The sequence below is a fragment of the Papaver somniferum genome, chromosome 3 (genome assembly GCF_003573695.1).
Source record: "Papaver somniferum cultivar HN1 chromosome 3, ASM357369v1, whole genome shotgun sequence".
Classification (NCBI taxonomy): Eukaryota; Viridiplantae; Streptophyta; class Magnoliopsida; order Ranunculales; family Papaveraceae; genus Papaver; species Papaver somniferum.
Window position 1 is genome coordinate 43,726,077 of NC_039360.1, and position 24,212 is coordinate 43,750,288.

At 35.2% G+C, this 24,212-nt stretch overlaps 1 long non-coding RNA gene and 1 pseudogene across 1 annotated transcript; one reads left to right on the top strand and one right to left on the bottom strand.

Moving 5' to 3' along the window:
• The first annotated feature begins 7,022 nt into the window (after positions 1-7,022).
• LOC113361198 lies at positions 7,023-9,021 on the top strand. Its single transcript, XR_003365004.1, has 7 exons — positions 7,023-7,392; positions 7,525-7,641; positions 7,756-7,860; positions 7,966-8,047; positions 8,180-8,235; positions 8,636-8,681; positions 8,808-9,021. It is a non-coding gene; the product is annotated as an uncharacterized LOC113361198 (long non-coding RNA).
• Positions 9,022-9,027: 6 nt separating this feature from the next.
• Positions 9,028-11,771, bottom strand: LOC113359373 (annotated as a pseudogene).
• Positions 11,772-24,212: the final 12,441 nt, after the last annotated feature.

Sequence of the window (24,212 nt, forward strand, 5' to 3'; positions counted from 1 at the left end):
TAAACTGTGCCAGTAGGAAGATCAGGAGACTAAGTTTCAAAATCAAATAACATAAGGCCCACTCTCAGTCGTGCACCAACCATAAAAATACACACATACCAAAAACTAAACAATTGCATCAACTTCCCAACGCGACATACTATTTGAACAGTGATGTCCCTGAATTCGACAAACTCAACGAAAAACCATTATATGGTGTACGCTCACAAGCATGATAGCTATTGTGATACCTGATTTCAAATTATAAATTTCAACATATACGTCTAATGCTCACCGGTTCTCCCAAGCGTGATATCTTTGCAGACCTGACCTCTTAGCAAGTAGATAAAAAAGAATTTGTATCCAAGCATAACGAACCGCCAAACAAGGATTTATATCTTAACAATACTCCAACACATACAAGACCATTTAAAATCATCATAAAATTCATCACATAATAAGCTTAAAACACATACACAAAACTCAATTCAAACTTCAACCACATACTAGGTCATTTTAATAATTTACCCTGAAAGCACATATGTATAACTCTGTTATACCTATCAAATACGCCATGTATACTTATCTGATTATAACGAAATATTCACCACACAATATGAACAGTCTCAAGGTCATTTTTTACGAATTTCGAAGAAAACTAACGATTGAATATCGAATTATGATATGTTCTATTCGCTCAACCTATCTGAATTTTTACAGGTGTAACATAAAAGATCTGTTGCTTGGGCACCTCCCGAACTCGGTTTGACTTGAAAATTTTAAAGCATTCTAACGACCTAAATGGGTTACTTGTATTAAAACTTCATCTAACTCTAAGTAGTATAACTATATAAAACTTAGGTTTACAGAGCTGTCTGGATTCATAAAATTCTACAGAAAAGTTCTATAAACTACAAGTGTTTATGTGTTGTCTTTAAGTCCTATCATCCTGAAATTTGGAGAGCAATATATATGGCATTGTAATGTGTTACATATCCAAATTTCACAAACATCCAACAATTAGATTTCAATTTATGGTTCAGATAGTACTCTTTCTTTTAGGTGACAGAAAAACCCTAACTCGAAATTTACCCTAAAAATTCAACTCTTAACCTAAATTTTCAAGAGGATCAACAATTGAAACTTAATTGATATTAAATGATAAAGCAAGATTAAACTTACCTAAACCTTGAGATTAAAGTCCTAGAATCACCTATTCTTGCAACTGAACTAACTTCTTCTTCCGACTAACTTATTGGTGCTGCAGACTTTTCTTCTTTGAAACTAGTTGAAGAACCTCATTCCAAATACTAACTTAACCTGTATTTATTTTATTAACCTATTTATTTGTTATTTAAACCCAAGTTTCTATTAAGGGCAGCCTAACCCCAAACATATAAGTAAATGGGGGTGTTACATTTTCCTTGCACACACATTATAGTTCGATTTCCCTTTATGTCGAGAACAACATTTACTACATTTTCAATAACATTTTTATTAACATGCATTGCATCAATACAATGGCGATATTTATTATACACCCATGTTGAAATATCAAGCATCCTCGACCTCTTTAAAATGCTAGTTGATGAATCAATATCATCACAATCAACTTCTTCTTAAATTTTTTTCCTCATCTTTGGTAAGCTAACTAAGAATATAATGAATATGTATGGTCTCCGTCATCCACTTAATCGAACTTGTGCAAATCCTCTCTCCCCTATTTCCAGTCTTAAGGAACTGAAAAGATGGGTCGACTTCAGAAAAATCCGACAATTTTAATATATAATCTTTCGAGAGTGAGTTAACCAATCAATTTTCATTCTCATCTACACACCCTAGATATGATTTGTAAATGTAAACTTCACACCTAGAAATATTTTCATATGTTTTAAATCATGAATACTCCACATAAGAATTGCTCTCAACTTAAATGCATGCTTTAGATGCATACCAAAAGCATCAAAACTCTCTCAAAGTTGCACCGGGTCCTCTATTAAAAACATCTAGTCCTCTTTTAAAATAATATATAATTGGCTGAGTGACCATGAAACAAACATTTTTTCAATTGTATCGAATTCACTAATTAGGATCCGTTAAGTCAATCTTGCGGTGTAAAAACCCCTTCAATGCAAAACATCTTAATCCCCCAAAGTGTAATTGTTTATAATCATGCCGCGAAGAGTATGATGACTTAAATACCAACAGAGTATTCTTATATTTTCCATTTAACGTCATTCAGTTTGGTTGAATAAAGGTATATATCTCGCACATTATTTATTATTCCTCAAATGATTAACAAATCAAGAGGGGTAATTCATGTAACAACAATTATGTTATTTAACAGTTGGGCATCAAGTGCATATGAAGTGTCAAAGTTTATAAAATGGAATGTGTGTGGTAGGTTGTCGTCTTTCCAATAATATTACTTCAAGTGATACAAAATACAAAATAAAACCTCCGCCAAAGAAATCTCCCGACTCTTTCTTGGACTAGAGGAGGTAGTCACGCCAAACAGTTGCCACTTGCGACCAACCACCATTCAATCTCTGATATTCAAATCGATCTTGATGCAAAGATTGGAAACACTAGGGGTACCAAAATACACCACCAACTTTTTCTTAGGCAATATGTATGGAAGAACTCAACACAACTCCGAGAGTTAAAATTCAATCAAGGAAAGTGTCTAGAGTTATTTATCTATATCTCTTGCGATTAGAACTTTTATAAAATTGAATCAGTGAACCTAATCACAAGGATAGTTCTTGGACAGTACCAAATACCAATGTCCAAGGATCAATCAAGTCATATTCAACAAAACTGGGTCGGATGTATCTACTATGATTGATCAATGCACAGCCTGTGATATTTCAATTATAAAGATAAACAATATAATGCGGAAAAAGAAATAACACAATAACACAGACACCAAAATTTTTGTTAACGAGGAAACCGCAAATGCAGAAAAACCCCGGGACCTAGTCCAGATTGAAAACCAAACTGTATTAAGCCGCTACAGACACTAGCCTATTACCAATTAACTTCAGTCTGAAATGTAGTTGAGACCGAACTCAGTCTCCCACTGATTCAGGTACAGTCGCGCTCCTTAAGACTCCGCGCAATTGATTCCCTTAGATGATGTCACACCAATTAAGAGTTGCTTCAACTCAATTGAAGACTTTAAACCAAATCTGCCTCCCACAGATTAAGCATATATAATTGATTTCCTGATTTACAATCGAAACAGATGATCAGATTAAATGTAGGACCAAGGTGATGGAAATCGATAACCATTTGACAGAAGTCTAGCTATCCTCAAAATCCGGACTTATGAAACCCGAAGTGAAGCCTAGATTATTATTCACCTCACAAGTATAAAACTTGTAGAATCAAAAAGTTGAGATGAAGAGAACTTTGTGATTGCTATATATCTTGTTCAAGTGATAAATCAACAATCGAACAAGATAAGGATACTCAAGTTATCAAGATAAAAGATAACTGGACCTGGCTTCACGAATCCCAATGAAATCGTTGATAGTCGCTAAACCCTAAAAAGGTTTCTGGATAGGGGGACTCTAGATACAACTAGGACACACCAAAAATTAGTGTCAGGATTCAAACATCTCAGTTGCCAATAGTTCCCCTTATATAGACTTCAAAGCATAGGTTGCTTTAGGTTTAAGCTAAGATAACTTTGGAACCAAGCAAATAATATTCACCGTTAGATGAAAACTTTGAATCTTATTCACATAAACAAGATATACACTTTGGTTAGGTAAACCTAACCGAACCGTGTATAAAGGCTATGTCCCACATGGTTAGCCGAAACTATCTGGTTTGAACTTAAAAGCTTAACACTCATTTTCATGAACACAAAGACATTAATAATCTTGAATCACAATCATGTGATCAAATGAGTCTAGTGTTTTTAGAGAATTAATCAAATGCAAATCATCTCGTAGAAATAATGTAATCGCATTTGAACACAATCGACATAATTTGTAAATGCACAAAGTACAAATACATGAGTCGTTCGTGAATCGGCTAAGTCATGGTATGAGGACCAGTTTACAAACGTATGAGTAAAGTCGAGTTTCGGAGTTGACAGAACTTTTTCAATTCACGTACCGGTTTGCAAACTTAGGTGTAAAATTGAGTTCCGAAGTTGACAAAACTTTTTCAGTTTGTGAGCCGGTTTGGAAACCTTAAGACTTTACCTGTTCCGGAGTTCACAGAACCTTTTCAGTTTTCGTACCGGTTTAGGTACTAAACTGATTTAGGAACATAGAACTGTACCGGTTTGAATACCGGTTTGAATACTTAAACCAGATTCCCTTACCATAGTTCCAAAATGGTTTGTATTCGAATATACATACCTATCCGGATCACGAAAAAAACAGATTTTCCCACGATGTGCATACGAATACGCGTATCACACAAATCTGTAAGTCGATATATATCTACTCCGCTACGTGTACGAATACATGTAATACGACTTCAGACATATAACAGTTTTCTCAGTTTGTAAGACTGATAACACTGTCTTGTATTCCGAATATAATAGTTCTACATTTTTCTAAATCAATTCGAAACATTCCCGAATAACATCAATGACACATATCACTGTTCCAGGCTACTTTCGAATGATAAACTTGAATCATGAGTTTGGTTCCGAACAATAAATTGTTCTCCACCGAAATTGATCAAGTATGAACAAATGTTCATTAAGCTTAGTCATTATATTTCAAGAAATTCGTAAACTAAATATTTGATTCTCGACTCGAAATTCTTGTCTATGCAAGCTAGTCTAATTAGTTATGCGACAAACGTCTCAAGGATAAAAAAGTGAATATAACTTGAGAAATAGGTGGTTCAGTCTTCACTTACCTTTTGTTGATGGAGTTCTCCAAAAGCTTCGGTTGATTTTCGCCTTCAAACGGTAGAATGCAAATGATGACTAGTTCGTTTCTCAACTACCTCTATCCTAGACCTAGACTTAACTAATTGTAGATTAAAAATCAATATATAGTTTTGACAACTAAATTTGACAACAAGCTTGAGATAGCAACACTTGTGAGTTCGACCGAGCAATGCTCTTAACACAGATATATAATTTGGAAGTAAATCTAGACCATGCCCTTGTTTTAGGATGCTCAAACTCATATGAACAATTACGAGACTAATTATCTTGTGATACAACAAGCAATAGTTATTTAGTTTTACGAATTTTTAACATAACTTTGGTGATCTAAAACAAAAAGTAGAATATTTTGTAAAGAAGAATTAAGAGTGTGTTTGTTTGTTTTTTGACCCAGCGTCTGAATTTGACTCGTCTTTTGACTCGGCTCGAGTAAGATGTCAGACCTAACCCGTGATTCGGATCCATTCGAGTCAGGGAATGAAATGCCTCTGACTCATGGGACCAAGCCACTAACTCATATATTTTTGAGTCAGATCTGACTCAAAAAACAAACATATTGAGGCAGATCCAGATGAATCAAGTAACATCACTTAGATTCAAACGACTCAGATGAGTCAGGAAAAAAACAAACAAGGTGTAAAAGAGTTATTTAAAAAATTAGCAAAACAAAATCAAAAGAATTTATTTTAAAGGTAATGATAATTCATTCCATCAAAGCAAAAGCAAACAGAAAAACAAAGAGGTAAGTTGAGAGTGGAGGCTGAATCTATTTACTATAGTGGCAAAACTTGAATGAAAAAAAAATACAGTAGTACTGTGTGAAGTTTCTTACCCGGCACGGGAAATAAATGAATATTCTTACCCGGCACGGGAAATAGAAAAATTCCTCATTTTCTCTGCAGTAGTCAAACTCAAAGTCGGAGACTCGGAAGTATGTACTTTGTTTCTCTCGTTCTCTCAGTCTAGACTCTAAACAATGGCAGCCAATTATGCAATTTTTTGACAATCATTATAGCTTAAGTAAATGATACTAGTAGAATTATTTGTTAGTCGAGAGAAATTGAACCGGGTTGATGATTATTTCGGAAGTTTTACGCAAGATAGGGTTTTACCACTGAACTCAAGAAGTGGGCATTTTAAATCTTTCTTTGCTGAAATGGTTGGGATAATTTGTCAATTGGGAACTAGTTCGTCTTTGTAGCCGAACTACATTGTTAGTTGTGGACGCAGTTTTGTTTGCTGTAGATTTGTTTCAGGAAGCAATTAACAGTTAAAGTCTGTTTGGTTTACATTGTGGACCTGTCTTCTTCAGATGTTTTAACGTAACCTCACTTTATTGCCACAAAGATTTAAAATTGAACAGCCTTTAGAGATTGGAGGTTCACATAATGGATAGGTGTACTGACATGCTCTTTATCTTAGATTGTTTTAGGTTGGAATGTTTTTCTACACAAATAAGTCTACTTCACATTCTTTACAATCCCGACTGGGTTCTTTGTCATGCAGTAGAATAACTATCAACTAGAGAGTTAGCTTATCGAGCCTTAGCTAGAGATCTTTTCATCTCCGTTAATGTATCTATTTCTATCTAAAACAGGTGAACTCGGAATGACATCTGATGAATCTGTGCATTTTTATTTATACCTGGTGACAAGCTGTGGATACAAGGCAGTTAGGAAGTTCCCCACATCAAGTCTCTGTTTAGAGCTTTCTGTTTCCAACTGGTGCCACATCACTTCGACAATAAAGTACAGGAGAGATGGAAATCTGTCATACTTCTATGACTTCCTATACTTGTTTTGGCTCCTTTTGTTTTGAAGGCCATCTTACGCAATCGTGATAGGCGCCATGTCACTTTTCTCCTTGTCCGGTACAAATTTACACTCTTTATTCTTTAATTAAATGCAGCTTTTCATTGTTTCTTAAGACGGAGTGATTTTGATTTATTCTGATATTCTTGGATGTGTTAGGTTAGAACGCTCAGTTACGGCCCTGGAAACAAACCTATCCAAACAAGAAGGTTTCTCCAATGATGATGATGGATAATGAACTTCTCATAAAAAAAGTGAGTTTTAAAGTTCATTCCTTAATTATGCCGTGTACGGTGTGGAGCCAATTGCCCTCCCACGACCTTTGCTGGCTTTAGAAGCCTTAAGTGTTGTTGGACATGGACACTTGCTCCAGAACCGTTTAAATTGTTGTTGGAGCCAGCCTAGACCAGGGGACAATCCTCCCATGACCTATGGTGGCTCCAGAATCCTTTTAATTGTTGTTGGTATTGGTGTGGTACCCCTATGGGCTCCCAGGACCTTTTAGTTGTTGTTGGTGTTAGTTGGTGCCAGTGGTGGCGGAGCCAACAGAAGGCATGGGGGCAATTGGGTTCTGGCTCCAATAGCCTTTTCTTTTTGTTGTTTGCGCCGGTGGCTGATTTTGGTGGTGGTGGCAAAGCCTGCATAAGCCAGTGGTAGAGGTCAATACCCCTGTTCTTCGTGGTGGGTATTGACTTACTGCTCCTTTCATTCTTACTGTTTTTGGTGTTGATGCGTGTATCCGACTACTTGAAGTACACATTCTTATTTATTTATTGCTATTATTTGATATGGAATGTTTTGGTATTCATGAAGTTAATGCTGGTGTTGTGGCTCTGAAGTGGAAGCAATGAAATGCTAAAGAACTAAAAAATACTTCTTCCATGACTTCGCAGCCAGCAGAAGTTGTTCTGAAGGAGTTGAAAAGAAAAGGTATGTAGAGTTCACCTTCTTTTGTGGCTTTGTGCTACTCCTTAATAATCATTTGAGCTTATCAAGCAAGTGATAGCACTGGTATAAATCGTTTGCAAATTCTGAAACTGTAAGATACGGGGTTTATCTGGTTGGAGGGTGTGTGAGGAATCTCTTTTTGAAGCAAATTCCAGAGGATTTTGATGTTATAACTTTGGCTGAGCTTAGAGTCTTTGACAGGTAGCTTACAGTTTTCATGTTTATCATCTTGTGTTGGTTCAAGCACTTAGCTACGGAACTACAATAGTTGGGTTGACTATGTTAAACTTCTATTGCTATCTGTAGGTAGTGAATTCATTTTCATGCTGTCAAAGTTGGACGAGGGTTTCCTACCTGCCATGTGCACGTTGATGATACATTCATTGAGGTTTGTTTTCTTTTGATTCATCCAGAATTGTATTGACAAAACTGCGATTCTCATGTATAACAAGTATCAAATTTTAGCACTTCTAGTAGAAAAGGGTCCAGGTCTAGTGATATTCGAATCTTGTGGTTGCAGGAGCGGGATTTCATTATTTGGAGGAATTGCATGAAACGGGATTTCACAATTAATGGGTAAGTTGACCTTTTCTATTTGAAGTTACAGATTAGCACAATTATTTGTGTCTTGAGTAAGTTTTCCTCTGAATTGTTTCTAATTTTCATTGTGGATATTCTGAATGCCACCGTTTGATGGGTAAGTTGACCTTTTCTATTTGAAGTTACAGATTAGCACGGTTATTTGTGTCTTGAGTAAGTTTTCCTCTGAATTGTTTCTAATTTTCATTGTGGATATTCTGAATGCCACCGTTTGATGCTTGATCCATATGCAAATGTTGTCTATGATTATATCGGAGGAAGGAGGATTTTGAAAAAGCTAAAGTGTGCATGCATCTCTAGTTTCTTCTCCCTTGAACACTAAAGAAGATGTAGTTGCTGGTTATGCTTTTCTCATCATAGTTATTTTGCTCTATAGGTTTTGGCCGTGATACCCACATATAATTCTTTTCAGAAGGATTCTGGTAAGTATTTTATCTTCTCCTTCTTGTATTATCATTAGGTTTGATGCACAACAGATGTTTTTCTATATGCATGTTGCATGGCTGAAAGCTTTGGGCATAATTGTTTGATTTATTTTTTATCTGCAGTCTTTACTTGCTAAGCTGGATTAATACTTGACGCCTAACAGGCCATGCCATCAGCGGTTATGGTGGTGAGTAATTTGACTGCTTAGCTTGCACTTTCTGTACCCAGATCTTAGTTTCTTATGATATTTAAAGTAGTGGTAAATACATATTTTTGTATTTGGTAGGCTGTTAAATAGAAAACTGCATAATTTGAAAACTTAAAATCAGAGAATAAAGATCCTACAGAGCAAACTTAAAATCAGAGAATAAAGATCCTTCAGAGCATATTTGCTTTCAAGAACTAGTTATCAATCAACTACGACAAGTTTACTGTATTCCTCCCCAGAGATTGCCTTTTCCATCACTCTAATGGGTGTCAATTCCCCGAGATCACCACCCTCAAGGAAAAGAGTCATCAAATTCTTCGAATACCCACTAAGCATTGCCACACCCTTCTGTTCACCCAACACCGAAGTTGATTTAGAGTCTCGAAGGTTCCAAAACACAATCTCCGGCACATTCATGTATCCCTTCTCCCTAAACTTATTCTGTATCACCTGGTAATCAGTCTCCCATTCCTCAGCTGAGGCTGGCCTCGACTGATCAGCGTAACTGTAGCAACACTTTTTTGAAGCCTGGTTGAACTCCATATCACTAAACACAAAAAGGCGCTTTATCATCTGGTCTTCCTTCAATTTGCCATCAACTGCCACTTGCAATATTTGGTCAAACACCTTCTGAAAATTTGTTGAATATCCGCAGTCCACATCTTCAATGGATTGTATTTTCGATCTCAAATTGTCACCTTCGATCTTGTGAAACTGAGGATCATTGCTGAAGGTTATAACTTTTCCTTTCCATGGATCTTGACACATCTCCGACACTAACAAACCAAGAGCTACAGCGACATCCATTGGTGTCCCATACATACTACCAGACACATCCACAATTGCAAGACAATCACTTAGCTTCCCAATCTTGGACATATCATCTACCATTCGTCTCCATTGCAGCTCCGCAACACTACAATCACCATCATTATCATTCTCTTCATCCAAAGAAGCAATGATCTCATGAGGCAACAATGCACCAACAACAATCTTTGTCTCTCCTTTCTTAACACTCTCTAAATACTGATTGAACCTTTCTTCATCATGTTTCTCAAAAAAGCTCTTATACTTCTTCATAGCAACAGATGAAACACGATTATACGGCAACGACTCCCACATTTTAGAACTTATATAAACTTCAGGCAATTCTAAAACTTCACGGAGAGGAACCAAATATTCTTTCCTCAACCTATTACGAATCCTATAAGCATAATGGCCTTCCTCAACACCTTCATACTCTGGACATGAACTACGGGGAAAAAATCCTTCTACCAATACATTCACATAAGAGAGTAGCCTTATCGAAGGACGAATCTAAAGACGGACACCATTTAGAAGCTAGAGTAATCTTTCTAGTTTCACCAGAATTCAAATGCTTCAAATCAGAAATCAAAAACTCAGCAAATATCTCAAAAACTCTATCATGCAGGTTTCTATACTCGGTGTCATTGTTATACCTCTCAAAAATTGATGTGATCTCAATGATATTGTAGTAAGATGATTCGTTCACTCAGATTTGTTGAGAATTTGTTTAAAGACTTAATAAAGAAAATAAGGAAAAATATATATACACAATTGACAATTTTCTTTTATTTCTTCTATTTAGTTTTCTTTGTAATAATGAGGAGCTAAACCCAATCCTTGGGGCAATGAGGAAGCTATTTACGCATGAATAATTTGGTAACTATTATATTTTCTCTAATATTTAATTATAATTCGCTCAATCACTGATTTTGCAGAGTTTTAATTGTTTGCATAATTTTCTTCATTAGTTGTGATTCAATTAGATAGGTTATGCTTTGATTAGATAATCTATGCTTAGGGGATACAATTAATTTTGAGAATTTGCCTGATTATTTGTGAGTTAAGAAAATAAGGGACTTAAAGATAATTAGAGTTTTGGGTTATTTACCATCATTCATTCATGTGTAATAGTGAAATCAGTGTCTTGGTTATTTTCTCATATCTTGAAATCAAATTTTGAGTTAAGTTTTCTTTAATTTTTAAGTCTAAATTCTTTTGCTTTCACAAGTCTCAACGAACCTTTTTACTACAACATTATTGAGTCACATCAATTTTTGAGTGCTCTTTTTGATACCTCTATCCGCTTCTCCTTCTTCTTTTGCTTCTTCTTCTTTGGCTTTTCCAACAACAACTCATCTTCCCACAACTCATCTTCAGAATCTGAATACTCCGGTACCGCTTTCACTTTCTTCTGATCCGACTTCTTCTTAAAATCACGTTTCCCAGTCTCTGGATCAACTGGATAACTATATTTCTCAATCGTCCATTCGTTATTTAGTTCTGTTCGGATGCCTATCCCTTCGTGTAACCTAAATAAAATTTCAGGTAAATCTTTGAAATACCCAAAATCGACCATGGCTTTGAGATTAATAGCTAGGGTTTTATGATGATTCTTGTGAAGCCATAAGGCAGCAGCATAAAACCCCTCTTTATCTGATTTACCAGTTCCTCTCACACCTCTCAGATTGCATATCAACTTCAAAGCTGTTAATGGATCATGTTTCCAAGCTGATTATAATCTTTGGGTTACGCTTTCGTGTGGTGTATTGGGGACTACATGGAAGAAGAAATCAAGTAATGGATTATCACTTGAAACATATGTTGCTGATCCATTCTCCGTGAATCCTCTGAGATGTGATAAAGAGGGATGATGAGGTGCATAATTTGTGCTTAGATTGTTGAAATTTGAAACCTTTAGGTCTATAAATGCTGAAGCAGGAGATGAATCAGGGATTGTTGAATTTGTGTTTTGTTTTGGTGATGAAGGAGTTTGGCGGTGGATTGAAGGAGGACCAATGAGTTGAAATTCAAAAACAGAGGATGATGAAGAGGAACCGGCGGAAACAACCATTGATGGAGAATTTGGGAAAGAAAGAGATGGAGAATTTGCTACTAGAGTTTTGTGACTCTAGTTTTGTTCTTGTGAATGTACAACGTGGAGTACTATGTTCTTTTATATAGGAGAGGGGGTTAGACATTACTTGGGATCCATGGAAAGGTTCAATAGTTTTTAGAATTTGAGGTGTTTTTTTTTTTTATTTTTTCCTTTTTTGAGGTGGCGGTTATGAGACCCAAAAACTCCAGCATATTGGCCTATGCCGAGACCTATAGCTGTTGGGGAAAATACGGTTTAGTCCAAAATCCCATCCAAATATACTAGTTAGTCATGACCCATTCAATTAGGTACAAGTTAGTCATTTTTTAAGGAAAGTACACAAATAACCTTCTGGATTTACAGTTTAGTCCAAATATTTACAGTTTAGTCCAAAATGACTCACGGTGATGTCAGCAATTTTAAATAATATAAATTTTTTAAAAAAACAATTTATCTTTCGAACCGTTTGTCCAAAATTCGCAAACTTTATATATTTGGAAAGATCTTTCCGAGAGCTACAAAAAGAGTACCCATATGACTATATAATTCTCATTTTTTTAAAAACTTAGTTTACATTGGTGTACAAAAATTCATCAGTGTCTTCCAATAATAATCCACCAGATGGAATAGACTGATGGTCGGTTAGTGACATTGCGAGTGCTTGCTCTAGCAGTGCAGTGTCGTCATCCTGTTACCATATTCAGAAAAAAAAATGTTAGATACATATCAACATACTGTCATAGTGAATTTAGCAAAAAATCTGCGGGCAACAGTTGTGCACATTTCCAAGGAACAAAAATAACCTAGAGGAACTTGTATGTTCTACATAAAAAAGATTGTCTAAAACGATATGAATATAAAACAGTGGATGCTAGAGAGTGCATGGAGAAAATGCAGTTAAATCAGTACCAGATATAACAAGATGCACTGCAAGAAAGACTTTACGAAACTAATAAAGTACTAGTACAGAAGCACATGGAGATTAAAAGGATGCGGAGCGAAAATTACCTCGAAATTTAACACAATTGAAAGAATTCGTGGTGTCTCCTAAAATTTTGAAGAAACTAAACTCTAAGTTACTCTAACAAGACATGGTAGTTCACGAAGATGTGGACCTCAGGGATATAGTATTCCCATTTTTGAATATCATGTAATTCACATTCACAGTAAGGATATAATATCCTCATTTTTGAATATCATGTAATACAGCTACAATCGGACAAAAACTTAGTACATGTAAAATAGAATAAGCACATATAGACAGAGAGAAACACATACAACATGTGTACAATTATGTACACATTAAAACCAACATGTGTACAATTATGTACACCTTTGTTATTTACATGTGCACTAGTTTGTACACCCTAGTTTCATGGGAGCCTATACTCAGTAACAACTAACAAAGAAAATATCCATAGCCAGAAGGAAAAATTTAACAAGTCCACAAATAGTGACCTATATAAAATCTCATCTGACGCCCGAGGTGCTAAATGAACGATAATATGATTTAATCGAAATTTGCGACTACATGGAGACATTGTAAAAATGGAAAGGTTCACAGACACCGCAACCATGGCAACTTCATTGAGAGCTAGTTAAATCCAATATTCGTAATAACAAAAAGTGGGGTTTTCATTGATGTCAACCTCATGCACTTAGTAATTGTGCTCAAACACACTTAAAATGCAAAAACATATGTCATTCTTTAACTTGCATGGCCTAGTCAAACAAGAATGCTATAGTTTCGCTAACAACTAGGTAATTTACATGAACACCAATTGTATAAATACAGTAAGATGAAAAAAGGATATATGTACCCTCGGTCTTTTTCCATGCATTATATTAGTGGCAACAAAATCCACTGTATTTGCTAGCTCAGCTCCGCTACCATGCCTCTGCCATACTAAAGACGATCATAGAGTCTGCATCTTCAGCGATTGGCAACTATATACACATTAAAATCAACAAGTGTACATTAAAATCAAGAAGCAGATCAATTAATATCTTTCAAACCTAGAAGTTTCAAAAATTCAGCATGTGGTTCAACTATGTACACATTAAAATCAACAAGTGTACATTTATGTACACGTTAACAATAGCAGGTGTACATTTATGTACACGTTAACAATAGCAGGTGTACAACTGATGCAGTAACGGTCTGTCCAACTGCAGTAACTGTTTGATAATTGTCGGTGTTTTGTAAGGTTCCGGAAAATTCCGGAACATACTAGAAATCCTTTGTGTAGAGAAACACAAGGTTTCCTAGTTTAGGTTGATTTCCATATTTAGATAGGTTACCTAAATAACAATAGGTTTCCTAGTTGGTTAGAGTTTCCTTTTCCAAGGAGACTAATACTTGGGAATCAAGTTTGTGACTCCTATATAAGGAGGTCTAGGCTATGTGTTTAGACATGGAATTTTAGAGGTTTTCTAGAGAGTTAGAGAATACACAATGTAGTTCTCTAAAGTCTTTAGGGATTCCATCCCACCTTTTGGGGTGGAATTTTAGTGAAGAGAAGGTCGCATTGTTCGTTGATAGTGGAATATCATCGTTGGTGTTGGAAGATACATCGTTTAGAAGGAGATCATCTCGGTTATGTGAAATAAGTATTATCTTGTTTGGTTAGACATTATTCGGCAATATTGGAGCGTTTTTGTTCATGAGAATTATTTTAGGGTTTATGATCAACACAATGTTGAATCGTAGTTTGTTGATTGATTTATCAATCGTTAAGTGTGTAATTCTCTGTTTAGTGGTTCCATAATAATGAAGAAGTCGTAGCCGTTTTGGTGGATGTAGGCATAATTGGTTGAAATAAAGCTTTAAAATATTGAATTTTAGTGGCTCCTCGGCTACTAAAATTCATAACTCCTCAACAATGGTAATAGTATCCTTCATCAACTGCAAGACACAAATAATAGATGGTAAAGTAGAAGAAAAGTACACAAAAAAAAGAAAGATAAGGAGACGTATAGCTGATGCGTTGTGCGATCTAAAAACAAGAGTCATAACATGTATGCCACCTCTAAATTAATAATAAGAAAATACTTACAATCACATCTGCCACCGTTATCATGGAAGTATCCTTGGTTTTCATAGACTTGTCAGCTATACGAAGTTTGGATTCCTTTAAAAAGCTGAACTTGTTTTGTTTTCTTTAGTGATTTTAAAAATAGAACAACATGTATTTATACATAAATAAATAATCTAATTTATATTTTACATAAAATTAATAAATATTTTGAAATGTATCACACTAAATGAGGAAGTTTTTTAATAAATTTTTGGTTATAAGTTTTTAAATGTGCATGGAGTATTTTAAAGGCTTAAATAAAAAGAATAAATGTTTTTTTAATATAAGTTTTAATTTTATTAAATATTATTTTTTAATTAAAAACACTTCCAAACTGAACCACATAATTGGTAGCGTGGTGGTGTGGTCATTGTTCATCGGTATTCAAATTGTAGTTATGTATTGTGTATTCAAAAAATTCCAAAAAATAAAATAATAATTGCTGATCATATATCCCGCTACATCCTGTATTTTTATTTCTTGTCCAATATGCCCAACAGGTAAATATCCATTATATTCCATGGAATTTAGTTGAGAAAAGCCATGAATCCTGAGTAAGTAAATATTATGATGTGATCAACATCATATTTGCTCTAAATATTATTCTGGGCAAGTTCATACACCATAGATGAATTTTGAATTCAAAACAGACGCTGAGTCTTTCAGCATAATCATGAAATATATGGAATATTAAAGGCTATGCTTCAGAAACCCTAATATCGTCGCACATATTATTACTTTCATGAGGTTACAGAACTGCAATTCACTTCTCTTGCGGAAGGTTAAGACATGAATTTCTTGTGATTCCGATACTGACCAGAGATCAATGCATAATTTTTGATGTGATTTTATGAATATAACCTTCACAAAAAAATCCACCATCAACAAATGTGTTAAAAGATCATTTGCTTCCATGATGTCATTTTTCTTAGACTCGTACCTAGATGGTAATGATCTGAGAATCTTGCATATTATATCCTTTTCAGAAATAGTTTTTCCCAAAGATAAAGATGCATTTACAATCTCAGAGAGTTTGAAGTGAAATTCCTCAAACTTATTTTTGTCATCCATACGAAGGTTTTCCCAATTAGAAGTGAGACTCTGAAGTCTAGCTTCTTTTTGTGATGTATTACCTTCAAATACAATCTCAAGACTATCGCAAGCATCCTGGGATGTTTGACACTTGGATACATGATGTTGAAGGTCTCGGCTTACTGCATGTATTATGGCATTCAACTCATCTGAATTCTGATTGGCAAAAACCTTTTCTTCATTAGTGTACGAATTTAAGTTCTTAAACTCAGTTTCTGAATTTTCCACTTTCAGTCGTACGTATCCGTCGACAACTAATACCCAAGTATTAAAGTCACGACATTGAAGAAAATACTTCATAACATAATTCCACCAAGATAGTTGGTACCATCAAATATTGGCACTATGTTAACTGAACTCGATTCGTTTGAACCCAAATTCATTATCTTAGTAGGTTGGATCGCACCAAACACAGATTGTTAGATCTTATCGTGTTTGCCTGCTTTGATACCAATTAAAATGACGGGGGTAACGAGTACACCACAATCTTTTTGATATCAACCTACTAAAGAAACACCTTGTAAAATCTAATACAGACATGAACTGTCAAGGATATTACTTAAACAAGATGTACACTTGGTATATAGCATAAGTTCAAACAAAGTGTTGATTAACGTACAAATATATTTATACTTTAATTATAAAGACAAAGCAATATCATGTAGAAGTAAAGTAAATCACACGACACACAAGATTTTGTTAACGAGGAAAACTGCAAAATAGAAAAATCCCGGACCTAGTCCAGTTTTGAATGCTCTCATAATTAAGCCGCTATACAAATTGACCATAACAACTTCGTATAGTTAAGGACAAGTAAACTAACTCCAAGTTACTCAGTTCCTTCAATATCCCTGTGCCTACAACCAAATTTGGTCTACGCACGTGAAACCCATGATAGAGTCCACTATCTCAAGTCGCTTCACCTGTTGTAAATACTTCAACAACTCAACTCCTTTGGATCATAATCCGAAACTGAAAAAGACTAACCTGTTTTATTAACCTCTCTATCAATCTCATAGATCAACAAGTTAATCAGAGATAAGTTGAGTACAAAGGTTTTTCCGTTTAATCAATATAAACTCCTTTGTCAGTTCACATATCAACTAAGATAAAGACTGTAAAGATAATCAATCTTACTTTTATCAAATTAAATCTCAAATAGAATCAACTAAATAACTTTCTGATCTATACAACAAGCAATCATATGCGAAAAGTAGATGATCAATAGAAGTTGAGTTACCACCTGCTACTTTAATGCCAACAACAGTTTTGTCTTCATTGGCTTTAGTAAGATGCTCGGATAAGAATTCCATAGCCGCGATGAATAAGTATAGTGAAAGTGGATCACGTTGCCTGATACCCGTAGTAGGATGAAATTCAGAGCAAGGTGAACCATTTGGCATGACAGATAGGGTAGTGGTGCTGATACACTGATATACCAAGTCACAAAAATCATCACTAAATCTAAAATAAATAAGTACCTTGATTAATAAATTCCATTCAAGCATGTCAAAGGCTTTGTACATATCCAGCTTGAGTGCAGTCCATCCTTTTCCACCTCTCTTTTTCTTCATAGAGTGAATGATTTCTTGTGCAATAATGGTGTTATCATTGATCATCCTCCCTGAGACATATGTTGTCTGGAAAGGAGAGATGATTTTCTCCATAATCGGCTTCAATATGCTTACCAAGATTACTGAGATTATTTTGTAGGAGGTATTACATAATCCAATTGGCCTGTAATAAGCTGCAACAGTTGCTTTCTTATTCTTGGGGTATCAAGAAAATATAGGTTTTGTTTATCTGCTTTAAAATGTGCTTAGTTTGAAAGAAAAATTGAACCATCTTGCGGACATCATTCCCTACAATCTCATGTTGGTTTTTATAGAACCGTGCTGGAAAACCCTCTAGACCCAGAGCAATCCAGTTTTCCATAGATTTTAAAGAATCATGAATTTCTTGTGAATATGAAATCCTAGAAAGCTTAGTATTGTCCTCAGCTGAAACAATTGTTGGCAGAACCATGAAGAGTCCCTCATCAATAGTAAGAACTGTGAAAGTACTACTACCTCTGTTTCTAGAAAAGAGATACTTTCATTTTTTTCAATTTGGCCTATTTTTAGGTTAAATGAAAAAGTGAAAGTATCTCTTTTCCAGAAACGGAGGGAGTAATATTCATGAAATAAACAGAAAAATAAGCATTATCTCCTCTCTATTTTGAATCCAGTTGCCACTTTGGTCTTGAATGACATCAACGTTGTTTCTTGCATTTTCCCGGTTGATTTTAGCATGAAAAAACTTGGTGTTCTAGTCATATTACTTGAAGAAAGTTACACTTGACTTTGTTGATAAAAGTCAGTTATTCTTTTGTGCCATTTGCTGAGATCCAAAATTAACTGTTATTATTTGATTCTGAACTTCAGTGCTAAGAGGTAGATTATGAAAACCTTCAAGATGGGACTGTAAACTGTTAACCTGCTGCTTAATATAGTCGAAATGCTCTATTCCATTTAGAGAGTGCTTGCCTAATAGACTTTATTCTTTGTACAAATTGGAAACTAGGCGAACCACTAACATATATATATCCCAAGCTTTAACCTATTTCATCTGAAAAAGTGCTATCATTGAGCCAAGTAAAGAAAAATTTGAAAGAAATCCAAAATTTATTCCGAGAGCAATCAGTTACAAGAAGAATAGGTGAATGGTCGCTTCCTAAATGATTTGGGTGTAACAATCTAGAGTTAGGGTAATGGATACACCAATCCCCATTTCCTAGTGCCATGTTAATCCTAGATATTCTACTACTAGCTCCTAGATTATTACTGCTCCAAGTAAAATATTTTCCTATGAAACCTTGATCTTCTAGCCCACGATCATTTATTACACTGTTAACCCAGCCATCACAAGATGAGCTAGTATTAGCTGAGGAGTCTGTAAGATGAAGGGTTCAAGTCTCCTAGGACTAACCAAGGCTAAGAAATATTTTCTCATATAGTCTTGATATCTGACCACTGCTATTTTTTCCTAGCATAACCATTTCGGACATACATACATGTTAATAAGAATTATGGCATGCTAGGATCAAATTGAATAACAATACGAAAGATATTATTATCAGCATTCATTATGTCACAATAAAACCGTTTTTTCATAATAAAAATAATTTACCCGATCGGCCAATCGGGTCAATAACAACATTATTGGGGAATTGATAACGAGATAAAAAAGGAAACACCTTTTCTTTAACTAGTTTAGTTTCCAAAGGAAAACAATGTCTGGTTTTGGGTTCTTATTAGATTTGTCAGATAGTCTCTAGTGACAATGTATTTAAATGCCTGAACGTTCCAAGACAGAATTCTCATACTGAGAGTTGGACTATAAATTAAAAAAGCATAGTTAAAGAAAACAGAGATTCCAAAAACCTTGATGGAAACCAAAGTATAAAGCGAAAAAATAACTATATAGTGATGGTTAGAAATCAATATAAAAAGGAGAGAACGAGAAATTACCAAGATTACATGATTCCGTTGTTAACTTGGGGAGTTAATATGGGTGCAATCTGATGAGGTACCATCTCCATTCATTTGAGCACCCTCCATACATATTGTGTGGTTGTGGTTCACAAGTATAACATCATTGTATGTATGAGATACATAAGAGTATTGTGTTCATTCTACTTGAAGTTAGATTCAGGGTCTTGTCTTCTAGATCTCTTGCTACTTATAGTGTCTGATATTCCATCATCTTCTGAGTTATTCAAAAGGCTAGGTTTTTCTTTCTTCTGACAGTGCAATACATATTCTTCGTCTGTCATTACTTCTTGATTTAATTTAACAACAATTCTAGCACATGTTACTGCATCATGATCAACAATGTAACAGTCTGCGCTAAGGATGTGTGGCCGTCTTTCCCATTGATACCTGACCCACACTTGTTTCCCGACATTATTGTTCCACCATTCTTCCCTTTTTAGAGGTTTATTTAACTTTATTTCCGCCCTGGATATAGTCTCATTTGTTCATCATGGTTTACATTTTTCCGAGTCAACTTTTATTTTCTTACCCAATTCCTTAATTGCATCATCAATGATTGAAACATTGTGGTGTTCAATCAATAGCTTCATGAACTTCACATTCCACTGTTGTGTTGTGAACTTCTAATTTGGTATCGCAATTTTTGTTGTATACTTTTGCAAACTTAACATACACTTGTTTATATCTTCACACTCATCATCAGTTTTTAGTTAAAAAACATAAAGATTTTATCCATGTTGTTAGAGCACTGCTCGGTCGAACTCGCATGCGTTGCTATCTCAAGCATGTTTGTCAATGTTAGTGATCAAAATTATAAGTCTTGATTTCTAGCCTATTTATAGATGTCTCGGACTAGGACATAGATTGTGTAGTTGAGCTTAGACTTCACGGCATTCATCATTTGAAGACGAAGAACTGTTAGAGCATTGCTCGGTCAAACTCGCATGCGGTGCTATCTCAAGCATGTTTGTCAATGTTAGTGATCAAAACTATAAGTCTTGATTTCTAGTCTATTATAGATAAGTCTCGGACTAGGATAGAAAGTGTAGTTGAGCTCAAGAACTCCATGACAATCATCATACAAGACGAAGAACTACTCAAGGAACTGGTGGAACTTCATCGACTAAAAGGTATGTGGAGACTTGAACTTATCTATCACTCAAAAGTCTATCTACTCTATCTCTTATCTTTGAGACAAAATTCGTTTTGCTATATAGACTTTGATTATACACATTTGCTATTTCGAGCCGAGTTTTTCTCGCCTATCTATTTCTCGAAATATGTGTTGGTAAGCTTTTGCTTTGGCCAAGTTCATCTTTACCTAGTGACGAAAGTCATGCTATGTTTCAATCACTTTGAAAATTGCTTACTTTGACGAAAAATAGTTTGTGAATAACAACTATATAATAACGTCCTCTAAGAATGTTTCAATGATTGAAATGAGAATTTAGATTATATAGCCAATGATGGATATAAGCATTGTGTGGTAACACATTTATGTATAAGTCCTTTTTCCTTGAACTGAAGTTTGCGAACTTTGTCGATCAAGAGAACCAAAACAAGAGTTGTGAACTCATTCCGTGAACCCAGTCCGCGAACTGGCGGAAGTTCTCGACCCGAGAAAATCTGCTAGAGTTTGTGAACTCCTTCCGGGAACTTAAGTCCGCGAACTAAGTCTGCGAACTTAAGTTGGTTATATCTAAAGACGATTGTTTGTGAACTTATATTTATATGAACTAAGGAATGCAACATGCAAACAGTGGCTATAAATTTCATGAACCGATTCGAGTGAATCAAATCGTTTTTGTTTCGATTGTGTCTTGTGTAGTTACATAATATTTCCTTGCAATTGAAAAACTATCTAACTAGTTCATTTGAGTCATTTGAACTAGTTATGGTAAAGAAGAATATGGTTGATATGAAAGTGCTCATATGGCTAACCATTTGGTTAACTATTGTTGAACCAACAAATGTACATGTTTGGGCACGGTTACACAAACCTAAAATCGTGCATTTCATTTGTGTGTAACAAGCTAAGTTTTCGATCCAACGGTTGAAAGATATTAGCTTGAATCTAATCAGGTTTTCATCTAATGGTGAATATTGAATGCTTTGTTACCAATCTAACATTGATTGCAAACCCTGATTTAAAAGACTATATAAGGGAGAACTCTAGCAACTGGGAAACCTAATCCCCACACCTCTTGTGTGATACTAGTTGTATTAGCTATAGTCGATTCTCCTTTAACCTTAGATTTCTTCTTATAAACCAGGTTAACGACTTAAAGACTTCATTAGGATTATGAAGCCAGACCGGTACTACTTTCTCGTAGTTGTGTGATCTGATCTTGCTGATTCTATCGTTTTGAGTACAATCGTAACGATTGACTTGAGATTAATATCTCCGATAGGCAAGATATAAAAGTAGTCACAAATATCTTCGTCTCATCGTTTGTGATTCCACAATATCTTCTTTCGCCGTGTCGATTAAGATTATTGTGAGGTGATTGATAATATTAGGTTGTTCTTCGGGAATATAAGTCCGGTTTATCAATTGGTTCCTGTTCACCTTGATTTATCAAAAGACGGAACAAAACTCGTAGGTATTTCTGTGGGAGACGGATTTATCTATTGCCGTAGACTTTTCTGTGTGATACAGATTTGTTTATTAAAGTCTTCGATTTTGGGTCGTAGCAACTCTTAGTTGTGGGTGAGATCAGCTAACGGAATCAAGTGTGTAGTATCATGCTGGTATCAGAGACGTAAGGAGCGTAACTGTACCTTGGATCAGTGTAAGATTGATTGGGGGTTCAACTACAGTCCAGACCGAAGTTAGTTTGTAGTAGGCTAGTGTCTGTAGCGGCTTAATACAATATGGTGTTCAATCTGAAATAGGTCCCGGGGTTTTTCTGCACTTGCGGTTTCCTCGTTAACAAAATTTCTGGTATATGTGTTATTTCTATTCCGCATTATATTTTGTTATATAATTGAAATATCACAGGTTGTGCGTTAGAATCAATCAATTGGAAATCCGATCTTTGGTTGTTGATTGAAATTGATTGATACTTGAACATTGGTCTTTGGTACCGTTCAAGTGATTTCTCTTGTATTCAATTAGACTCGCAGATTACTATTTGCTTGAGTAAGAATTGAATCGAGAAAGAGAGATATTAACTCTTTGATATACTTTACTAAGATTGAGTCTAGTTGATTCTCTTGAAAGTATATTGGAGTTTGTCCATACAGATTGCTAATCGAAATATTGGGTGTGGTTGTTAGACCTCCGCTTTTTCAAGAACTACTAAGGGGAGCTTGTGGAACTTCAACGATAAAAGGTATGTGGAGACTGAAACTCATCTATCACTTGGAAAGTCTATTTCTACTATATCTCCTATATTGAGACATAAGTCGTATTACGATATAGTTTTCTATATACACATTTGAGATTCCGAGCTGAGTTTATCTCGCTTACACATTTCTCAAAATATGTGTTGGAAAGCTTTCGCTTCGACCAAGTTCATCTTATATCAAGTGAAAATTACCGAGTAACATCTTACATGGTTTGTGTGATACAATCATTTGATGTAGTCTTGGAATGTTTCGTTATGATTATTTCAATACCTTGAAAATTGCTTTGATGCTAATAGTATGTGAAAACGGCTATTGTCATCCTCTGAGAAAGTTTCAATGATTGAAATGAGAGTTTAGAACACTTAACCATTATTGGATATGTCATGTTGTGCACTCTTGCACATATGTAATCCATATCCGGGAACCATAGTATGCGCAACTATTTGCGTGCCTGTTGGTTTGAGAAATCTGGGAACCTAAGTATGCGTACCCGTTTGGGTACTGGCGAAACCCAATCTTGGTCCGGGTATTTCAAGTATGCGTACCATTTGCATACTTGAAGGTTAAAGATCTAAAATCGGTTGTGTACATGAACTTAAATATTTATATAATAAGGAATGTAATCCTTACAAACCGTGGTTATAATGTTCATGATTGATTCGAGTGAATCAAACCGATTTTGCTTCAATTGTGTTCTTGTATAATTCTATGATAATATAACAATTGAACAACTCTTTAACTAGTTTCATTTGAGTCATTTGAACTAGTTATGGTTAAGATGAATAAGATTGATATGAGAGTAATCATATGGATAACCTCGGTTAACTATTTGTGAGCCAACATAGTGTATACGTTTGGGTATAGTTACATAAACCTAAATGAGGGTACATTTCATTTGTGCGTAACAAGCTAAGTTCGATCTAACGGTTGAAAGATATTAGCTTGGTTGAATCAGGTTTTTCATCTAGCGGTGAATATTGAATGCTTTGTTACCAAGTGTAGATGGGGAAAAACGAGTTGTTGGTTTTTACGGAATTGAGGAGACGACTGTGGGGAGGAAACTCCTTGAATCGAGAGAATTGTTAAACCTCATACAGATGCACTGCAAAAAGGGAGTGCTTTGAATTCGAGAGATCAATTTGTAGGACTCCGGCCTAAACCAAGACAATGGCCGTTCCAGAGTCAATTCGGTCACAAGAGAGGATGAGTCGATCTGTAGGAGGGAAGCTGAGAAATGTGTGAGATCAATGGTGATCGAAGATTGTGGGTGTGTTGTGTATTCTGTGAAGAAATAAAAATAAGCTCTGGTTGGTAGAATTTGCTCAGTTGAGAGTAAATGCTCAGCCGATGAGTTGTTAATCTCG